The sequence below is a fragment of the Carassius carassius genome, chromosome 43 (genome assembly GCF_963082965.1).
Source record: "Carassius carassius chromosome 43, fCarCar2.1, whole genome shotgun sequence".
Taxonomy (NCBI): Eukaryota; Metazoa; Chordata; class Actinopteri; order Cypriniformes; family Cyprinidae; genus Carassius; species Carassius carassius.
In genome coordinates, this window is record NC_081797.1 from 19,058,853 (window position 1) to 19,081,113 (window position 22,261).

General features: G+C 38.7%; 1 protein-coding gene across 2 annotated transcripts in view; it reads left to right on the forward strand.

Moving 5' to 3' along the window:
• Window positions 1–22,261, forward strand: part of LOC132124869 (N-acetyl-beta-glucosaminyl-glycoprotein 4-beta-N-acetylgalactosaminyltransferase 1-like) — a 162,702-nt gene that overhangs the window by 25,364 nt on the left and 115,077 nt on the right. The window lies entirely within an intron of this gene.

The following is a 22,261-nucleotide window of genomic DNA, read 5'->3' on the forward strand; positions in this document are numbered from 1 at the left end:
TAATGAATCTAGGAAAAAGCAGTTCTACAGCAGTTCATAGAGACTCATTGTTCTGTTCTGCGATCTTGTCTCGCATGTTTTTTCATGTGAACCATAGGCCAACAACTCTATACGAAACCCTCTCAGTCAGTTAACCCTGAAATGATATATTTTTTTTGTGCATGTGTGTTGCGTGTGGAGCCTTTAGTCAAGTCCTTCAGGAAGAGTATTCGGTGGAGAATAATTGGGTGACTGCTGTATAGAGTCTAACAGCAGAAATGCCTGTCTGGATGGCCCATCCTGCTGTTAGGGGTTGTTCCAGACTGCCGAGGCTGAAGGAAAGGACCTCTATTTTTCTTGTCTAGTCTTTTCTCCGGGATGCATTCAGGCTGACAGTGTGATAGACAGGCCAGAGCTGCTCTGTGGGGAATGAAGGGACATCAATTAGCTCACTTCCCACCCCATCCTCTCTCTCTCTCTCTCTCTCTCAAATGAGCCATTCCAGCTACAGGAAGACAGTCGCAGTAGAAATCCATCTTTGTTATCGGCATTTTACTGGGGTTCAGAAACAGTGGTGTTGTGGTTTAACCCTGTAAGGCTGACATATGAATTAATAGTCAGAAAAAAATCTAATATTTTGAAATGGAACCATTACTAAAAAAAAAAAAAAAGGTAATCCTGACAGCTTGTAATGTAAGCATGATCATTAGTTGTTGAGCAATTAAACAGGCAGTATGTTAAAATGGCAAAATAACAATGTTTTTTTTTTTTTTTTTGCTGATGTTGGCAAATATTGTACTGGTCATGTCAAACATACTAGTGCAGTAAAGTCAATATTCAATAAATAAGATACCAATCACCAGTGTTTGTACAGAATTGGTAGGCGTTTGCATTTGAACCTTCTGTCGAGATAGCATGCATTAACGCTCCAGTGCACTTCTTGGCCTCAAATATACAGATCCGCTCTCCAGTGGGTGGCACTTCATGGTTCGGTTGGGGTAGCACAGTTTTGTTCCATTTTTGGAATGCCCCATACAGCCTAATAACTAAAATAGTCTACTTTATGGTTTTCTTGTTATGTGCATATGCGACTGACATTTAAACAACTAAATACAATTCTAACCACAAAACAGGTTTTAGGGTAAATGGGATAGTTTACCCAAAAATGAAAATTCTGCCATCATTTACTCCGCCTCATGTCGTTTCAAATCCATAAGACTTTAAGTCGGCCTACATGAAAGGAATAGTTCACCCAAAAATTTAACTTGCTGAGGATTTACTCACTCTCAGGCCATCAAAAATGTAGATTGTTTGCTTTTTCATTGGAACAGATTTCAAGAAAATTAAGCACTACATCACTTGCTTACCAATAGATCCTCTTAAGTGAATGGGTGCCGTCAGAATGAGAGTCCAAACGGTTGATGATAAAAACATTCACAAGTAATCCACACCACTCCAGTCTATCAATTAACATCCCATGAATTTAATAAAAAATAAATTGTTCGTAAGACATTTTTATCTTCATAATATTGCTTTCTTCAGTGAAAAAGTTGTCTGAATCAGGAGGGAAATATGCACAGATCAACCACCAAGCTTTATAAGCAAAAACAATAATTTAAAACAATACGTGATACTTTCTGTGCAAAGGAAACATGGAAGAGAAGAAATTGTTGAAAGAAAAGTAGTTATTTTTGTACACAGAATTTGCACACAGAAAGTATTCTCATAGCTTCATAACATTACGTTTGAGCCACTATTGTCACGCAGATTATTTTAACAATTTCCTTACATCCTTTCTGAGCCTTGAACATTGTAGTTGCGTTGCTGTCTATGCAGGGTCAGAAAGCTTTTGGATTTCATCAAAAATATCTTATTTAGTGATGAACGAAGGTTCATGAGGGTGAGTAATTAATAACAGACATTAAATACTTCCTTAAGAATGCAGGCCAGTCTCAACAAAGGAGCATGAGTTCTATGGTCTCAAAACCTGTGAAATAATTATTTTCTTCAATTGAATGATCTGGTAAACCGCTGATGATGTGCGGACAGGTTGTTCTGGTTCATTGTCGAAGCATTGCTATGTGGTTGATAGGTTCTGGGTGGTTTTTTGTGTGATGCAATGAGGTTGCTATAGGGTGTTCTGCATGATTGCCTGGTTGGTTGCTTACTGGTCCAAGTCTCTGATAATCTAGTCTGTAGATATGGCTCACGTTCCTCCTTCAATGTAACTTAATCCCTTTTTTATCCACCAGGCAAGAGTCAGATTGCTTAGAAAGTCAATAACACATCTGTTCCCAACAAGCTGCACAATTTGAGATATCATTCATGTCTGTAGTACAAGTTGGAGTTACATGCGGAAGGTTAATACTTAGGGGGAGTACCGTAGTTTGTTGAAATCGCCAACCTTGAGTATGAGCAATAGTAATAGAGATGCTTGCCTTGGTCAACACCACTAAAATTAAATGTGTGTTGGAGAGAGTATAGCAGTCATGGCAGTGCCAGTTTGGTTTGGCAGTGAGGACGAGATCTGATGAATGCACAGGGTAATTGGGTTTTATTCCATTAGAGAAATAGAGATAGATGAAGTGTTTGTATGAAGTAAACAGTTCCCTGATCTGTTTCCAGTTGAGGTACAGAAGAGGGGACACACCGGAGGAGTTGTAGCTGATGGTAACAGATTGAATTATTGATTTTGCACCTGCTCAAAATATAGCTGAATGTCTGTTTGGGGAAGGGTAAAATTATTTTTGGTCACACTTTAGTTTGATGACCAATTCTCACTATTAACTGTTTAAATGCAACTTTTGCCACAGTAAACTCCTAATTTGCTTCTTATTAATAGTAGAGTAATTGTTAAGTTTATGTGAGACGTTGGATAAAGTGATGTAAAATATTATCATGCAAAATAAGGCATTAATATTTGCTAATAATATTACTAAAAACAGCCAGTATGCTGGTAATATGCATACAAATAAGCAACTAGTTAATAGTGAGAATTGGTATTTTTATGTAATTCTCTTGTGCATCTCTCACTATGCATACCTCACACTTGCCTCATCCTCAGTTCACTGAATTAATAGTGTTTGATGAAGCAATGCCATAGCAACCACTCAGAAGACCCTAACAACCATTTGTAACAAACATACTAGAACCGCTCAGAAGTCAGCGCCTTCATAGCAATAGCCTAGAATCCGCCCAAATTGCCCTTGTAACAATTACATACCTGTAGCAATGCCTTGAACAGATTCACTATGTTAAAATAAAACCTTTTAAAATGAAAAATAACCTAGCAACTGTAAACAAATGTCCTGTCAACCACTTACAATACCCTAGCAACTGAAAAACTACACACTAAACTATTTAGAATACCTAATAACCATGCCACAACCAAAATACCCTAGCAACTACACAAAATAGGCCTGGCAACCATTTACAATACCCTAGCAACTGGAAAACGACACACTACTTAGAACACCTAATGGCCATATAGCAACCAAAACACTCATGCAACAATTATAATTTCTTCCCAACTGTATAGTAACTCCCTAGCAACCACTCAAAATGCTCCTGTAACTGCATCCTGGTAACCCCACACATGCATAGCTACACACTAAACTATTCAGAACACTTTATCAACCGTGTAGCAATTAGGGCTGTGCGATATGGACAAAAAAAACTATCACGATTTTTTTGATCAATTTTGCGATTTCGATTTTAATCACGATTTTGACACACACATATAAATGCTTTACAGTCATAAATGCCTTCAGTATAAATTTGAAACATATTTCCAAAAGAAAACCAATGAGAGCTTTATCAAAAAGTTGTCACATGTCTTGTGACATGTCACATGTCAACAGACTTAAGTCAAAATAATCACTAAGTAAAGATGTCAAACAAAATCTATACATATGGCAAAAAATTATTATACAAAAATAAAATAAAACCCTTGTTCAGGGATTGTTTTTTTTTTTTTTTTTTGCCATGCATTGGTCATAAAGCTCACTGTAGCATTGCCTCAGGTGTCATATATTTTGCCCAATATATTTATTGCCCAAGGTTCACACGTACTCCGTCTGCATATACGCGGTTCAGAAGCAGCAACGAGAGCGCATTATTGTAACGCGAAAGCACATTAAAATAATGCATGAACGTGAATCTATCCGCTCGCACGCAGATTTCCTTTGCTCTTATAACAAAACCAGATGCGCGTGCTCAGATCATAGACTGTATAAGGCTCAGATACACGCTGCCTTACAACGTGTCTCCTCTCGCTCAACCTGTGTCCTGTGCACTCACAACTCTCTCTGTGCTCATGCGCAAGATATTAAATCTTTTCGCACCTTTTTATTTATAACCTTTTCTGTTCTCATCTTTTACCGCGTGCAGTGTGAACGTTCTGTTCCGTTAACATGCATTACAGACAGTGTGTGAACCTGGAGTTAGGCATATGCCTAGTCTGCTCTGTTCTCGCACTCCACTTAGGTGTGCTGCATCCTGATTGGTTTAGATAACATACTGCGGGAGGTCGGAGCTGGGGAAAATCGTGCTATAAAGCCATTAAGAAAGGCTGAGCAACGGTAAACTGTTTCCGAATATTCTGACCCCCCTGCGCTGCTGGAGGCGGGGTGTAGATTAATGTAAACATGACTCACGACGCTCGTGTGTATCCCCTAAACACGACAACGATGAAATGATGAAGTGTAAGCAGTATAGGTGTGAGACCTATATTATTAATATTATAGACAAAAGAATAATGATTAGCAGCAGTTCAGAGTCAAGTATCATGTTTGCAATACAAAATAATCATAATCAGTCCTTTATGGGAAGTGTGAATGTCTCATAGTCTGAAAACTTTAGCATGATGTGGAAAAAAAATATTGGAGTCAGTTTGTTACTTTGTTATTAGTGTTCATTTTTTATATTAAACTGGATAAATTGTTACACCTTTTTATATTTTATGTGGTGTCATGATTTACTTTTGATACAAACAAAGGTTTATTATTGTATGTTCGTTTGGCATTTCATTTACTGTATACCCTTTAAATTCGTTATTGAAAGAACAACAGCAGCAGCAGTATGGTGTAACATTCATTTTTTTGAAACATGTATTTGGTCCTTGGTACCTTATATCTTTACTCTTTCCTTTCATTCTTTTCATGGCTTTGGAGAACTCTCGGATGTTTCCCTGCGTCGCTTTTTGCATAATTCCGTATCGTCGACACCAAGCTTCATTGCTATTTCTCTCTAGGAATTAATGCTTTCTCTGAATCTTTAAAGTCTCTCCGCGAGTGATCGTACAGGTGCAGATATATTTGTGCAGCTCAGCTGTTCGACACTCCAGTATATTAATGTTGCTAGTGACTAGGCCGGAGATATTGTTCTCTCTTGTCTGACCTCCGCTGAATGAGAAAAAAATAAAAATAATCGCACGTAAAAGAAGGTGGAGTTTCAGAACACACCCACCAATTGCGTAACCGCCACAGCCCAATAGAAACTCAATGGTGACACAAACACCCCCAGAAAGTTAGCTTTGGTTACCTGTTTCGAAATGCCGAAAAGAACTCAAAACGAACTTCGTTTCGGCCTGATTTTGTTCTAAATGACGTCATATCAGTTCGTTCTTCAATTTTGTCTGAAGTATATCGGGCCTTAACAACCACCTGGAAACGATATGCAATTGAATTGTAACACTCTGGTAAACAGTCAAAACACCTTAGCAACCACAACACAATGCCTTGGGAACCACCCATAACACTAGTTGTCACACAGCAATAAACAGTTACACACCCAGAAAATAATTGCAATGCACATGCAACCACCATATAAACACCCTAATAACTGCATGGCTACACTTAAGAGACCAATACAACTTCATAGTAACACCCTAGTAACCACTCAAAATGCATACACAAGAAACTATTCACAACACCTTTACAACCATGTATAAATATAGAAACCACTCAAAATATCAAAGCAGCTGCATTTTAACATATTATAAACCACTCAGAACATAGCAACACACTAGCAATCACTCAGAACCCATTGAAAACTACACTGCAACACCCTACTTTTTTAATGACGTTGGGCTTTAATTGGCTTCCAGAATGTGACACTTCCGTTGGGGCCTAGAGGAACTACTGTGTTTGGCAGTAATGGAGGAAGAGCAAGATTTGCCATTTGTCTGGTGTTCATATTGTACCTGAGCAACTGAGAGCATGGTTGTGCGATTGTGTATGAGTCCAGTGACAGTAAGGTGTGTAGAAGGACAGGGCCTCGTTAATAATGTGATGTGTGAGACTGCCATGACAGCTGCTGTCTACAGGTGCTCAAGAGAATCTCTGGAGAGAGACCGTTAGAGAAAGAAGAGGCAGACAGTGGAATAAACACCTGCCACAACAGCCATAAATCTACACATATGTGTGTGTTATTATGCTTGTGTATGAATGTATTTATAAAACCACCACAGTCACACCCGGAGGTAGATTTTATTGCTCCGAGGTTGCTCTTTGATAGCAGGACCCTTAGTGGTATTGACATTTTATGTTTCAGTTCCAATCATTGTCCCAGATGTTTCTCCAAAAATTCCTTAGGAGACCTTGGGAGACAACAATAGAAACAAATAAAACAATTGTTTACTTATAGTCTGAGTTTAAATAAGGGATATCCAGTCCTGCTTCTGGAGGCCACTGTCCTGGAGAGTTTAGCTCCAACCCTAAATTAACGCACCTGAACCAGCTAATTAAGGTCTCCAGGATTATTAGGCTGTATTTGAAACTGCTCCCTCATTAACAATTCCAATAAGTGTTAAGTGTAATGCACTACATTGCTCCAAAAAAAGTAACTAATTGTGTTATTTAGTTACTTTTTAGTGAAAGTAATGCATTATTTTACTTTTGCATTACTTCGTTTTTCCTAAAGTGAAATTAGTAAGCCTCAGACCAAAGGAAATGGCTCTTCCTCTGCACTTCAATCCTAATTTCTCTTAACCTGGGAACAGGAAGAGCTGTCAGAAAATAAATTATGTTTTAGTAAAAAGATTTGGGAGGAGTGCGTCAGATAGCCTAATCAACACCGGTGGACCACAATCAAGTAATCAATACCATAGTATAAATATCGCTGACTTAACTCTATCCATTGACGGTTTATCAGCATCCCTCCTCCACCCCATCTCCTCACTTCGAGTTCACTTTATATATATAGGGGGAAGGGGGGGTACTCTAGGTTCGGGCCATTCCCGAGCTCAGAGCCCTTCCCCGGACAGCACGCCAAATACGCATACCATACCTCAGCTAATTATATGTAAGCGTGAACTTGCGTTACTTGTTGATAAAGTAACTTTACATGTTACTTGGAAAAAGTAATCTGATTACATAACTTGTAATGCATTACCCCAACACTGTCTACTGATATTCTTCACAAATTTAGGCACCAAGGGCCAGTTTTACTAAACAGGGCAAATTAGTGCGAGAGCGCAATTCCAAAACAGTGCCAATGGGAGGGGAAATTTCTGCAGGTGATTTACTAACAATGTGCAAATTAAAGAACACCGACGCAACAGCTCATTTACATATCGAATGACATAATATACCAAGCTAGTGTAGTCGTGAATAAATAAATACATAAGCCACAGTACATTGAAAAGAACCGAGGCCAACAAATTAATGGTTTCAAGAGTGATGTGACATTCAGCCAAGTATGGTGACCCATACTCTGCATTTAACCCATCCAAAGTGCACACACACAGCAGTAAACACACACAAACCGTGAACACACACCCGGAGCAATGGGCAGCCATTTATGCTGCAGCACCTGGGCGTTCGGTGCCTTGCTGAAGGGCACCTAAATCGTGGTATTGCCGGGCCGAGATTCGAACCCACAACCCTAGGGTTAGGAGTCAAACTCTCTTACCACCAGGCCACGACTTCCCACTAGACCTGGTATTGCGTGACTGTTAGTTGAGGGTTCCAGGTCTTTTATTTCCTGAAGCAAATTCAAAATAACATGTATTTGGCAAACAATATGTTTGAATAATGTGTTCTTTCCAAATAAATGAATACGTAAAAACAAAAATTCCCCTCCCTTCTTCCTTGTGCTTTCTTTTCTCAGCGGCGCCTACTCCTAGCAACAATAATTGCAGTCATTTCAAGTGCAGAACAGTTTAATACGTTTTTTTTTTTTTCAAATTACCAGTAATTGACGAGCACAAACATTAGTAAAATGCAATGCATGATTCGTTTGAATACTGTCAACATAAGTTTTGCATCTGAAAGGGAAACTCCTACAAAATCATATTCAATAAGGTCAGGTGCAAAAATAACTGTGTCCATGCCTTTTCAGTGCTAATTCGCCACTGTACATCTTTAGGAAAACCTGACAGTACTATTTTAACGGTGAAAGACATTTTCGGTGGCGCAAGCTGTTAGAAAAACTGGCCCTTAATGTGCTAGAAGTGCTCCATATGGCATCTTTAAACAAAACTCAGAAACTCATTGGTTACAATGCTAATAGTGCATGGGTATTTTCTAACTGTTAACTTTACATAAGTTCTATACTCATACGTGAATTAAGGGAATGAATGAGTGAACTCAATAATATCCTAGGGTTTTGGACACCACTACAAATGTTTGTCCATTCAAAAAGCACACTATATAAGTGTATGGGGGAACAACCCTAGAGAAAGGTGTGTTAGACATTGGTCCTTTAGGGGATTGATTGGAACAGGTTTTTTTTGGAGCAATAAGATTTCATGTTGGGCAAGTAGAGAAACAATCCAAGGACAAATATTTGCTAAAAGTCCTGTGCTTGTTGCAGCCTTGTTTAATTGGACAACAGTTGTTTCTTTATATCATCATGTCTTCTGATAAATCTGTGTTAGAAAACAGAAGCTATTTTGTATTTTACTATCATGAAACCCTGAATGAATAGGACTGGACAGAATCAGTGTTGTAACAATTATTGTAAACATTAAACATCCTGTTTTGGAAATCAATAAATCTAGTGTATTTTCTGTGGATTAGCTATGTCATCTGGCACAGAGATAAGCTTGCACTTCACCTTGGGTTGTGGATTTCAAACCATGGAAACTTCTTCCCTGCTTACAATAATAGCGCTATATTTGCCTCCCAGTTTCCGTCTTTTGAACCGAGAGAGCTTAAAGAGTTCTGCTGCCTCCAAAACGCTGGCGATCTCTCCTCTCACTCGATACAAAATGATGACGAGCATAATGGTGACTTCGAAATCATTGTAAACAGCAAGTGAGAGGCAATGGCATTTTCCAAGCAATTAAGCAATCAAATGCTAATTGCTGGTGGCAGATCCAGTAAACACAAAAGGGGGCGACAAACATCTCTACAATTGTGAATCATCTCTCCATACTCAGAAACATCATACTTCAGCTGTTCGATTTTGATTTCTACTACAACACAACCAACATGACATACATAAAATTGCCATATGTGCAGAAATTGACTAAAAATTGCAGAATGTGATGTTTTCATCAAACATTCTTTTGAAAAATAAGGGTGATTCAATTGTGGGAATTCCATACCAGTTTGCTGCAACACTTCGTAAATAGCTATGTTTTGATACTTTATTGGTTGAATTTCAATTAATGTCTGATTTAAATGCTTGTACAGAGCTGTTCCTTTTGCTAGAGTTTTATATAAAATGGCTGCTTTAAGTTTCACCCCTCAATGACATGCTCTATTGCCTTACAGATGAAAGAGCGACTCAACATTATTTTTTAAACACTCTTTTTTTCTGGTTAAATTGGCATCTCCTTTGTGTCTGCTTGATTTGAGTGAGGGCATGATTAACCTTCACAGAAGAGCGTGTGTGCCTGGATACACTACTTCTGGACTGTCTTTCTCTTTCTGCATTTTGTATTTCTTATGCACACTTACATTTGAACACCTTTCTTACGTTCCCTTTATTATGAAAAGCATACAGACCCCAGTACATTTGCACATTGTTGCTGGAAGCAAACGATGCCTTGTTTTATTTCTGACAAACTTGGCATTGGTGCAACAACAGGACAAATGGATTTTGGAAAATGGACGAATGGATTTTTATGTTTCACTGCACTGCTTTTCCATTGTTTTTCTAAGTAAGCAAGCAGTAGACAGACATATTTGACCATTGATTTTGGAATAGAAAAGTAGACATTTGGAAAAATATACATTTCTCATTAACCTTCTCACAAATATTTTAAATTAACAGAATTTAAATTGTTGTGTGATCTGTTTCTTTCTCATCACTTACCCTCACTTCAAAGTGTGAGACACTTCTCTCCCTGTCCAATACCGGACTGTAAATGTAGCTGTGTGTGAGAGAGAGAGTTAAAATCACTGTTATCTGTATCAGCAGTGGGCTGGAGATAAATGGTTCTCTTTGTGTGTGGCGATGAGAGGCGGGACTTTATTCACTGGGTTTGGAGTCCAGGCTTCTGTCCTGAGCCTTAACAAACCTAACACTCATCTGAGCGCCAAGTACTGGTTTGGCCGTAACTGTGTTTATGTGTGTTTGTATGTAAGGGTGTCTGTGCTGCGCATACCTCATTCTGATGAGACTTCCTCACTTCTGTGAGAGGACTAGTTTGTGTGGAAGGAAGTCCTTTAGATTTTATTGCTGGGCAATGGGTTGCCAAAATGTTGGGCTCTGTTTGCAAGAAGAGTGGACTACGTCAATCCATCTGAATGATCAAAAACATAACATATATTCTAGATGATGGATGGAAAGAAAAGCCATGCAAATTAGATTAGAAGAGAGAACTGTGTCCCAAAATTTTAATGAAAGATAAGCAATGATTTAAGGAGTTGAATAGTGACCAATTGAGATAAAGAACTGAGAGAGATGAGGAGGTGTGATGGATAGAAGACCAAAAGAAGGAGGTGAGATGAGATATGAGGAGATGAAAAATGAAAAATAACTCATAATCCTGATACCTTCTTGATTGATAGCTTCCTGTATTCACTACATACGTCTGCTATGTTCAGTGTTCGAGGGGGAACGAGTTACAAAGTTGGTATAGCCTACTTATCACATACCTACTTACCGGCGCCTAAACGGTACCTGAACCGATACTTAAAAAAAAAAAAGAACCACAAAAAAAACTGGATAATATTAAAGAACATTACAAATATTTACAATAAATCCATAGCTTTCACCTTGGATGCTCTCATTTCCCAAGTTGTGCTTCCCTTAATCTAAGACTAATAAATGTATTTCACAATCTGGGTCATTTTTTAATACAAAAGCACACATAATGTTTCTACTGTATCTCTGTCACTCACTCTGATATTTAGTTTAGTTATGAGTGCTGTCTGTCACTGTCTTTAATCACTTCTGTGAATGACTGTATGTTCATTCTTTATAAAGTAGCAACAATGTCGTTTTTGAAATACAGTACTGTACAAAAGTCTTAGGCACATTAGTATTTTCACCCCAAAAAAGGGTTTTAAGCCAGTTTATATATTTTGCTGTGTGTCAGTAGGAATTAGTTTGCCATTAATTTTAATAATAATCTAGTGCGATTTTGAATGCACAAGCAGTCTGACAACGGCAAAATTAATGTTTGGAAATGTAAACTGATATTTTATACTGACACACTACAACAAAATGTATAAATAGCCGAACACCATTCTTTTAAGTGAAAATACGAACGTGCCTAAGACTTTTGCACAGTAGCTAGTGTATGTATAAAGTACGTATGATTAAATTAAGCATATTTAAATACGTCTAATTAAATTATGTGTTCGTTCATATGTGTTAAGGGCTAGATTTTCGCTGGAGGAAACAGCTGTGGTGTGATGAACGAAAACTTTACACTAGATGGGAAACCGGCTCCCTCGTGACCTTTTGTAAACTGTATTTATGACAAAGAACTGCACAGATACGGATATTCTAACAATCTATCGATAAACACATACCTTGTGTCCTCTGTTTGTGTTTAAGTGCGCATGCGCTGCTCCGCTCGTGGTCTGCAGGTTGAAGAGCATGCTGAAAGACGGAGAAGAGACCCAGTCTGACGCCGGTTTCATATGAAATTTAAGGGGACTGACTCTGAGGCGATCGGATACCGGTTCCATACCCAACCCTTCTTTTTTAAGAAATAAATTTTTTGATAAACGAACCCAAACTGGCTATGTCTGTCCTTGCTGGAGTGTGATGTGATTTGTTTCATGTGCAGGTGCGATGTATCGCGTACAAACCAATAGGGTGTCAGAATGGTATATGGTTATACTTCTCATCCAACCACAATCAAATTCACTCCATCAAGATGGCGCGATTTATTTGGAATGTTTTTTTTTTTTTTTTTATGATGACGAATGAAAACAAGCCGAAATGAAATGGCAGTAACGAACCTATTTTTAAAATGTAAGGAGTAGAAAGTACAGATACTTGGGTGAAAATGTAAGGAGTAGAAGTAAAAGTCGGCTGAAAAATAATTACTCAAGTAAAGTATAGATACCCAAAATTTATACTTAAGTAATGTAACGAAGTATTTGTACTTCGTTACTTGACACCTCTGGAGGAAAGACATGAGGGGACAATAAGTAGAGCAGAGTCCTTGTTCTCCTTCAGCCCAAAGAGCAGACCAGCTTTCATTTTATCACTGACATGACCAAACAAACAGCATAAACCCACACATCGGCCATCTGCTCTGCTCGTCTCTGGAAGCAACACATTCGCTTTTCCATTCCACCATCAAAGCAGCAAAAGTGTTTTCAAGCTACTAATCGTTATTTAATCAAGCTTACTGGCTTGATCTGCTTATATTCAATTAATTTAATCCACTCTATCCAAAGAGCCATGGCGATACTGCACGCTGAGAGTGACATATCTGCACTCCAGCAAACCGACCCTCTTTACTGCGTCTCAGAGGTCTGCCGAGATGTGAATGGGCACAGTCAAGCATGTGTTATGTGGGTGTGTGTTGCAGCCTGTTAAGCTGTGCGAGAGTGTGTAGCGAGGTATGTGCACTGCCCTGGGGGATCTGGACTCTTGGCCCATTGCCTGTGACCCAGATTACAGGAAATTAAGGAGATTTTAGGAGCTCACTCTTCTGGCCTGCTGCGCTGCATTATCAGAATCTGCTCCTGTAAATAGAAGCAGCGGGACGGGGCGGTGGACTTGGCAAATAGATGCACTACCACCGAGTACTACCTCTCTTTCTCTGGAGGAAATGTTTGATGGAGCGAGTTCCGCCTGTGCTATTTTTAAGTGTTGGTCAAAGCACACATACGTCAGATGAGTTTTTAAGATGGCTTGTCAAGTTAAAAATACATGTAGTTCAACTAACTATGTATCCCATGTGTTCTGTTCCATTACATTATATCAGTTGCGCTGTTTTTGAACACAAGAACGTGTCCTGGGTGTAGGCTACATCCTCTCCAAACAGAACATTGAGTGCTGTTCCAGACTGAAAACAACCAAGTGTAGTTGCTTTTGAAAACTTTGTACACAAAGTACTGCCTAATATGAAACTATTGAAACTATTGAATTATAAACAGTCAGTTATTCAGTCTGTCACTTGCAATCACTTGCAATATCCCATATTCCATCCCTAAATGGTCTGGCCATGTTCTTGTTTTGCAATCAGCCAATCAGTGTTGTGAGATGTCATGGATCTATAGTGATTAGTCACATGCCATTTACTGCTCAGCTGTGTAGTTTAACGCTTTGGAGTCGATTAACGCGGATACGCATTATGAGGCATTTTCTCCTGATAATCCTTAAAAGAACTTAAATTACACTTTCAGTTTTGATCGTACAGATAAGAACAATACATCAATAGAATCTGTAAAGGGTCTACTTTTTTTGGATACAGACATAATAACAACAAAACTTTGTGCATGAATAAAGATAGCAAACAAGGTGTGCTGCCTGCAGCCTTTGTCTGCGCTGATCTTCATTTACAAACACGTCATTAAAATGAACTGTAACTCCGTGAATACTCAACGAAGAGACAGGAGAGATATATCTATAGAAAGGCTGACATATCTACTTTTAAACTAAACAAGTGCTGCCAAAAACAAATATTCTGTGATAAAGTAATCCATATAAAAAAAAAACCACTATGTCCATTTTTCACGTCTCCCTTCATTATATCTAATGTGACCACGCCCCCGCGCTGAACGCGCTATTCAGATTCAAATGTTTCAAACTGAAGCACGCGGCATAAATACATCCAAACAACAGAAGACAACGCAGCGAGACTGTTCAAGTTTTTATTATTTTACTGTTTGCTTCGCGATGAGAGGAATAAGACATAATTCACCCCAAAAAGATGTCATGTGGTTAACCTCAGGATTTGAGATTTGGATTTCCTCAGAAAAAAGAAAGAAGCACTTTATTCAGCAGAGATCATAAACATGAGTAAGTCTCTTTTTATTTATTTATATACTTGCACTAGTTTTCACATAACGTGTAAACATTTTACTATAATAATATAATTCCTGACTTCAAGTCAAGTGAAATCAAGTGAAACATTATGAAGTTTTAATAACAATATATACTACTTTACCATGCAAAAGCTTGATGTAAATAATATAAATGTAACAAATAAATGTAAATGTAACAAATGTAACAAACAATGCTGTTCTTTCAGTTTATCCCAAAAAAACCTGAAAAAAATATTCTCAGCTCTTTTCAACATTAATAATAATAATAATAATAATAATGATAACAATAACAATAATATTTTTTTTTGTTTGTTTGTAGAAAATAAGATTGTTAAAAGGATTTCTGAAGGATTGTGTGACTGGAGTAATGATGCAAAAAATTCAGTTTGAAAGTCAGCTTTGATTGTTCCTAATAAACTGTTTAACTGCACTCGCAAGTGAATATTAAATTATGTTGTGGGATAATTAAATATATTCTAAATAAACAACAAACATAAAATTATATACATTTATTTTGTCCTCACATTCATTCTTGTAACTCCTTCCTCTCAGTGGCACAGCTGACTGAGGCTCATTATGCAGCTCATTATGCAGCTCATTATGCAGGCCTTTGTCTTCTCAGGTGTAAATCACAATGATATTCATGGTAGTTGACGCCTACTTGCATATGACTTTTACAAAAAAAAAAAAATATTGTTTTCTGTGAGTGAGTAAACCAGATGATTTTCACATTATTTAGAAAGAAAAATTCTTGGCTACAAGCTCCAGTTCTCAAAAGTCCCTGGAACCAATGTTCTGTATGTGTTTTATTGCCTTATTCAGGTGATTTACATTTTTTCGTTTTTCACTAACCATGCAAAACATTTTTTTTCTCAAAAACACAATCATGTACCTACACGCTCATATAATATTATAGTCCAGTTTGTGCTGATTACAGTGAGATTAGACTTTAGCCATTTAGATGTTTATAAGCAACTGAAAAAAGCACAAATGTCAGGGCATGACAAAACTTCTCCAGGCCCCAAAAATACCCTTAGACCTCAAGTGGGTTAAACAACTTTAAAACCAGAGTAGATAATTGTCATGCCATCTTGTTTCAACTAACCGAGAACTTTTAACCGGTTAGCACTATGCTAAGATTTTACACCAATTTAAAGTCTACATGAACCAGAAGTTGTATCTGATTTTAATTCAGTATTGTAATCCGAAAGAGAATATTAAATAGAGGGTTGGGCTTTGCTTTAACACACCTCCAAACCAATGGTATTCTGTCTAAGCCATTAACTTAGTTTTAATTGTTTAATTGTTCACATCATGACTAGCAATGTGCGCTACTAGGCTAAATTAAGATTACTTTTAACATTACAAATCAAAATTCATGGTGGAAATGCTACTGGATATAACAGTACATTTGTTAAGATATTATAAACCACCCTGGTTGGCCAACCTGTTAGCTTGCTTATGTGCTACAGCTAGGCTTTGGGTACGAAAAACGTGGCTATTGGAAAACTACTGCACTGTTTAATAAGAAATCACTTCAGACACAACTTGAAATGGAATTTCTCAGCTTTACTTCTCCATTATTGTGTTTTCTGATACACAGTTATGATTGACCTCCTCAGTCATATTCCACCCTCCCAATTCACTGTAAAGTTAATGGACTAATTAGAGCTCGTATCTCCACTGATGTGTACAATTGAAACATGTCCCAAATATTAACGCAACTTTCATTTATTTACTGCCTTTTTATCTCCTACTAAATGCTGTGTTAACACGTTTAGTACAGTGACGATGAAATAGCCCATTGTTAATTAGCATGTATATTGGAAATCTGAATAAGATATTTAGGGGTCCAAGCAGCATCTAAGTTATGCTGTAAGCATTTGATTTTCATAAAAACTACTTTCCTTCACTCTGTTTGTGACCAAATGTGATAAGCATGCCCCTCTTACTACTTCAAACATTGGCAACATCTCGGATAATCCAGAAACCTCTTTCAATCCTCACAGTATTCATTAGAGGAATTCTCTGTTTACGGTACCCTCCTCCTTTCATTCAACACCTCCGTTCCAGCAATAAAGCTTGTGGCCAAGTGCTAGAATTGCCAGATTACTAAAGGATTGCTTGCAAAAGTAGCTCTCAAGACTCATCTGCCTGTCTATGAGACCTGTTACAGTATGTGATTTATTAAACACATCTTTGAAGACTTTTAACATGCTTGGCTTGTTAAGTTTTTTTTTTTCATTTTATATATATATATATATTTTTTTTTTACTGGACTTAATGCTATTGCAATTGCATTTACACAGACTGGCTAAAAGGGCAGATGTTTATAACGTCAATTTACTGCATTGTTAGGATGTGAATTTCCCAGATGCTAATCCATGCATTTCACAGTGTGCTTCTAAAATTGTTTTGGACGTTATTGTTGATTTAAATCAATTTAATCAAGCCCATAAACAACCGAACTAGTTGAGAAACCAGGTCAGAAAGCCATTTTTCAGTTTCTGAAACATCTGAACACACCATGCTCCCGCTCATAAATACCAATGTGCTTCACAAAGACTCAGCTTTATAATGTTAAACAAACTACACATCAAGCTGTGCTTATTTCTTCTACGCAGGGAGAAGCTTATATTTATGAAGGCAACACAAGACATCAGTTTCCGTGTAACTTCATGATGTTTACATTTAAGCAATGTGCTGCTATCCAAAGTGACTTGCAGTGTTTAAAGGTATATATAATTTTGCATGTTCTCTGGGAATCGAATTCTTGTGGCATAATGTGATTAATTGAATCTTTTAAGTGTCTTAATAATCAAATTTAATGACCACAAATGAGACATTGATACAAAATTAATTTAATTGCAGCAATTTTGTATTTTGTAGTAATGTATTGGAATTCAGAAAAAGCCACTTTATGATGGCGGCCATGTTTAAATCACATGACCAGACAAATACCGTTTGCATAACTGGTATTAAATGTTTCCACAAACTCAATCTTTCCAACAAATGAATCTTGACTGACAAATGGAGTTATTTTTGTACTTCTATACTCTTAACTGAAAATATCTGTTTTTGTTTGACGTTGCATCCAAACCACTAGGGGTGTCAGTATAAAGATTAAGTACACTGTCATACAGGAGATAGAAAAATGATTTAAAATGACTTTAACCTTTAATAATAACTTACTGCAATTAAAGTAAATGGTGAAAAATACTTTGGGCTATGAGTTTCTGATGCCCAGTTTACAATATTTGTTCATTTTAAGGCCTTCTCTTATATTACTTGCAGTGACACACACACACACGCACGCGCGCACACACACACACACACACACTTTAAGCAAGTGCATACATAATGTGTCCTAGACCTCCAGGCTGTGACTACAAACTGCCCTTCCTCTATAGTCAGTAGATATCAGGATAATCTTTTATTATAGGAGAAGCATTCATTATATTTTATAGCTTTATTCCCTCTGGTTACAATACAACTTAATTTCTTAAACCGTTTTAGTTTCTTGTATGTGTGACTGTGTAAAGAGGTAATGTCATAATCACCTCACAGGCAATAACACTCGTGCAATGATATTTTATTCTCTTGAGACACAGTTTCCTTTTATAAGGAGCTTCTGCCAAGGCGGAATTTGTGCCATATTTACCTTGTAGTCCCTCTCCTTGTCTGATGGCTGAAAATATCTTTTATCCATCTGTTGATGTTAGCACATCTCCAAGTATATCCTTCTGGCTTGAGTGATCCTCATTTCCTAATGGCAGTCAATGGAGGACAATCCCATAATCCTTCCAAAGTGTGTCACTGACCTAGTGGCACTGGTTTCTGGGCTGCAGCCAGTCCAAAATTAATTTACTGTGACAATCGACAAATGATGGTGAAAAATACTGGGCAAATATATATATAGAAAGAGCTTTATTGCCAAGTATGCTTGCGCATACAAGGAATTTGTTTTAGTGACATAAGCTTCCAGTAAACAGACACACAACAACACACAGAAAAAAAAAAAAAAAAAAAAAAAAAAAAAAAAAAAAAATTACGGGAGAATTACAAATTGGCAAATAAATAAGTGTATAAACAATTGTGCTATAAATGATAATGGGATAGGATCGAGTGAGATGCAGGAATGTTCTAGGATGGAGGGGTAACAAATAAATATAAGGATATTGCACATTTTTGCATAAGCATAAGTTTAAGTGGGAAACATTTAACTGTTCATGAGGTAGATTGCCTGGGGGAAGAAACTATTCTTGTGCCTTGCTGTTCTTGTATTTGCGGCTCTGAGGCGCCGGCCAGATGGCAAAAGTTCAAAGATGGGGTGACTTGGATGTGAGGGATCCAGAGTGATTTTCTGAGTCCTTTTCCTCACTCTGGATGTGTACAGTTCTTGGAGGGTGGGCAGGGGAGCACCAATAATCCTTTCAGCAGTCCGAACAGTTCTCTGTAGTCTTCTGATATCTGATTTTGTAGCTGAACCAAACCAGACAGTAATTGAAGTACACAGGACTGACTCAATGACGGCTGAGTAGAACTGTTTCAGCAGCTCCTGTGGCAGGTTAAACTTCCTCAGCTGGCGAAGGAAGTACAACCTTTGTTGGGCTTTTTTCACAATGGAGCCAATGTGATTGTCCCACTTCAGGTCCTGAGAGATGGTGGTTCCCAGGAATCTGAATGACTCCACTGCAGCCACAGTGCTGTTCATGATGGTGAGTGGGGAAAGTGCAGGGGGGTTTCTCCTAAAGTCCACAGTCATCTCCACTGTTTTGAGCGTGTTCAGCTCCAGGTTGTTAAGACTGCACCAGACAGCCAGCTGCTCAACCTCCTGTCTGTAAGCAGACTCGTCACCGTCCTGGATGAGGCCGATGACTGTAGTGTCGTCTGCAAACTTCAGGAGCTTGACAGAGGGGTCTTTAGAGGTGCAGTCGTTGGTGTACAGGGAGAAGAGCAGAGGGGAGAGAACACATCCCTGAGGGGCACCAGTGTTGGTGGAGCAGCTGTTTGACATGAATTTCCCCAGTCTCACTAACTGTTGCCTATCTGTCAGAAAGCTGGTGATCCACTGACAGATAGAGCTAGGAACAGAGAGCTGGGTCAGTTTGGTCTGGAGGGTTGTTGGGATGATGGTGTTGAAAGCCGAACTAAAGTCCACAAACAGGATCCTCACATAAGTCCCTGTTTTGTCCAGATGTTGCAGGATGAAGTGCAATGCCATGTTGATTGCATCATCCACGGACCTGTTTGCTCGGTACGCAAACTGCAGGGGGTCCAGTAAGGGTCCAGTGATGTCCTTCAGATAAGCCAGAACCAGTTTTTCAAACGACTTCATGACGACAGACGTTAGAGCCACAGGTCTGTAGTCGTTAAGTCCTGTTATCTTGGGTTTCTTTGGAATGGGGATTATGGTGGAGCGTTTGAAGCAGGAAGGCACTTCACACAACTCCAGAGATCTGTTGAAGATCTGTGAAAAGATGGGGGCCAGCTGGTCAGCACAGATTTTCAGACAGGCTGGTGTAACGCCATCTGGGCCTGGTGCTTTTCTTCTTTTGTTTTTCTTGAAGACCTGGCGCACATCATCTTCACAGATTTGAAGAGCAGGAGGTATGGAGAGGGGGATTGCAGGAGGTGTTAATGGTTGTGCAGGGAGATGGTCAGAGTGGGTGTTGGGGGTTTCAAATCTACAATAAAACTCATTCAGGTCGTTAGCAAGTCGTTGATTAGCCTCAGTGCAAGGGGATGGTGTCTTGTAGTTTGTGATGGCTCTCAGTCCTCTCCAAACTGAAGTAGAGTCGTTGGAAGTAAACTGGTCTTCCAACTTTTTAGCATAGGTCTTTTTAGCCGCTCTAATCTCTTTGTTCAGTGTGTTCCTGGCCTGATTGTACAAGACCCTGTCCCCATTTCTGTAGGCATCCTCTTTGGCCTGACGAAGGTGTCTGAGTTTTACTGTAAACCATGGCTTATCATTGTTGAATGTTAAATAAGTCCTGGTAGGAATGCATATATCCTCACAGAAACTAATATAGGATGTTACAGTCTCTGTGAGTTCGTCCAGATCGGTGGTAGCAGCTTCAAAAACGCTCCAGTCTGTGATGTCAAAACAAGATTGTAAATCCTGCTCTGTTTCGCTGGTCCATCTCTTCACAGTCTTTACTACAGGTTTAGCAGATTTAAGTTTCTGCTTGTAGGTCGGTATAAGATGAACCAGACAGTGATCAGAACGTCCCAAAGCTGCTCGTGGAACAGAGTGATATGCATCCTTTATTGTGGTGTAACAGTGATCCAGTATATTACTGTCTCTGGTGGGACAGGTAACATGCTGTCTGTATTTTGGCAGTTCACGGGAGAGATTGGCTTTATTAAAGTCCCCAAGAATGATTAAAACAGAGTCCGGGTGTTGTTGTTCTGTGTCTGTGATCTGATCAGCGAGTTTCTGTAAAGCTGAGCTCACATGTGCTTGAGGTGGAATGTAAACACTGACCAGAATGAGCGAGTGAAACTCCCGCGGCGAATAGAACGGCTTGCAGTTGATAAACTGCGTTTCTAGATCAGGACAGCACATCTTCTTTAACACAGTTACATCTGTACACCACCGTTCATTGATGTAAAAGCATGTCCCGCCGCCGCGCGATTTCCCCGTTGATTCTGCGTCGCGATCCGCTCTAAACAGCTGAAAGTCCGGCAGATGGAGTGCGCTGTCCGGTATGGCGTCATTCAGCCAGGTTTCCGTGAAACACAGAGCAGCAGAGTGAGAGAAATCCTTATTTGTCCGAGAGAGCAAAAGGAGTTCGTCCGTTTTGTTGGGTAGAGAGCGGAGATTTGCGAGATGGATGCTAGGCAACGGCGTTCGAAATCCGCGCTTCCTGAGTCTGACGAGCGCTCCCGCTCGCTTTCCCCGTCTGCGCGTCCTGAAGCGCTTGATCAGCGCCGCTGCTCCTCCGATAACAATGTTCAGTAAAACGTCTGTATAATAGAAATCCGGAAAAATATCATGTGGTGTGTTCTGCCGAATGTTCAGCAGTTCATCCCTGGTGAAACTGATCGTGTTTGTTAAACAAAAAACAGGAAAAACGAACAAAAACAGTACAAACACTGGAGAGCCAAGCACTGAAGCAGCCATGTGCGGCGCCATCTTGGATAATATATATATTGGATAATATATATATTGCATATATATTATCCATCTTGGATAATATATATATTGCATTAATGCATGGTTTGCAACAGTTAGTTCTGGTCCTCGAATTTGATTGGCCGAATGGCTTTCCAAAAGTGATTACAGGGGTAGATTATCAGTTATAGATTTAAAGATTTATTGTTTTGTGTGATTCCTTGCACAATACTATGTACTGTCCTCAAATCACTTTTAGAATAGTGCATGATTTGTAAACTTAATTTGCATTACAGTACCAGCTCTGTATGTATGGCTTTTCGGACATAGTAAACTTGCTCAGTAGTCCCCTGGTACAGCAACATTTGTGATGTGAAGAGATCAGGTATAAGTTCCAGAAAAGGAGTTAAGACAAAAAAGTTGTAAAAACACAAAACTTGTAGGCTAAAAGCAAGTTACTGACATGGATGCTACTGCACAGTTCACGTTAAAAGTGAAGTGTGAAAGTGTCAATATAATATAATATGGCAAAAATGTTGCCATATACTCATTTTTCCATGAGCCTGGGTTGGGTGTAACTTGTATGTGTTTGTGTTATCCTGGACCGGTGAATTGGGAAGCGAGAATTGGGAAGTTGGTGTGCGCATTGTGGGTTATACATTATAAAAAAATTGTTACAATTATTCAGTATTATCCAAAGATGATGTAGGAATTTACTTGAGGTTCAAGTTTATAAGTACAATACCATTAACTTTAAAAG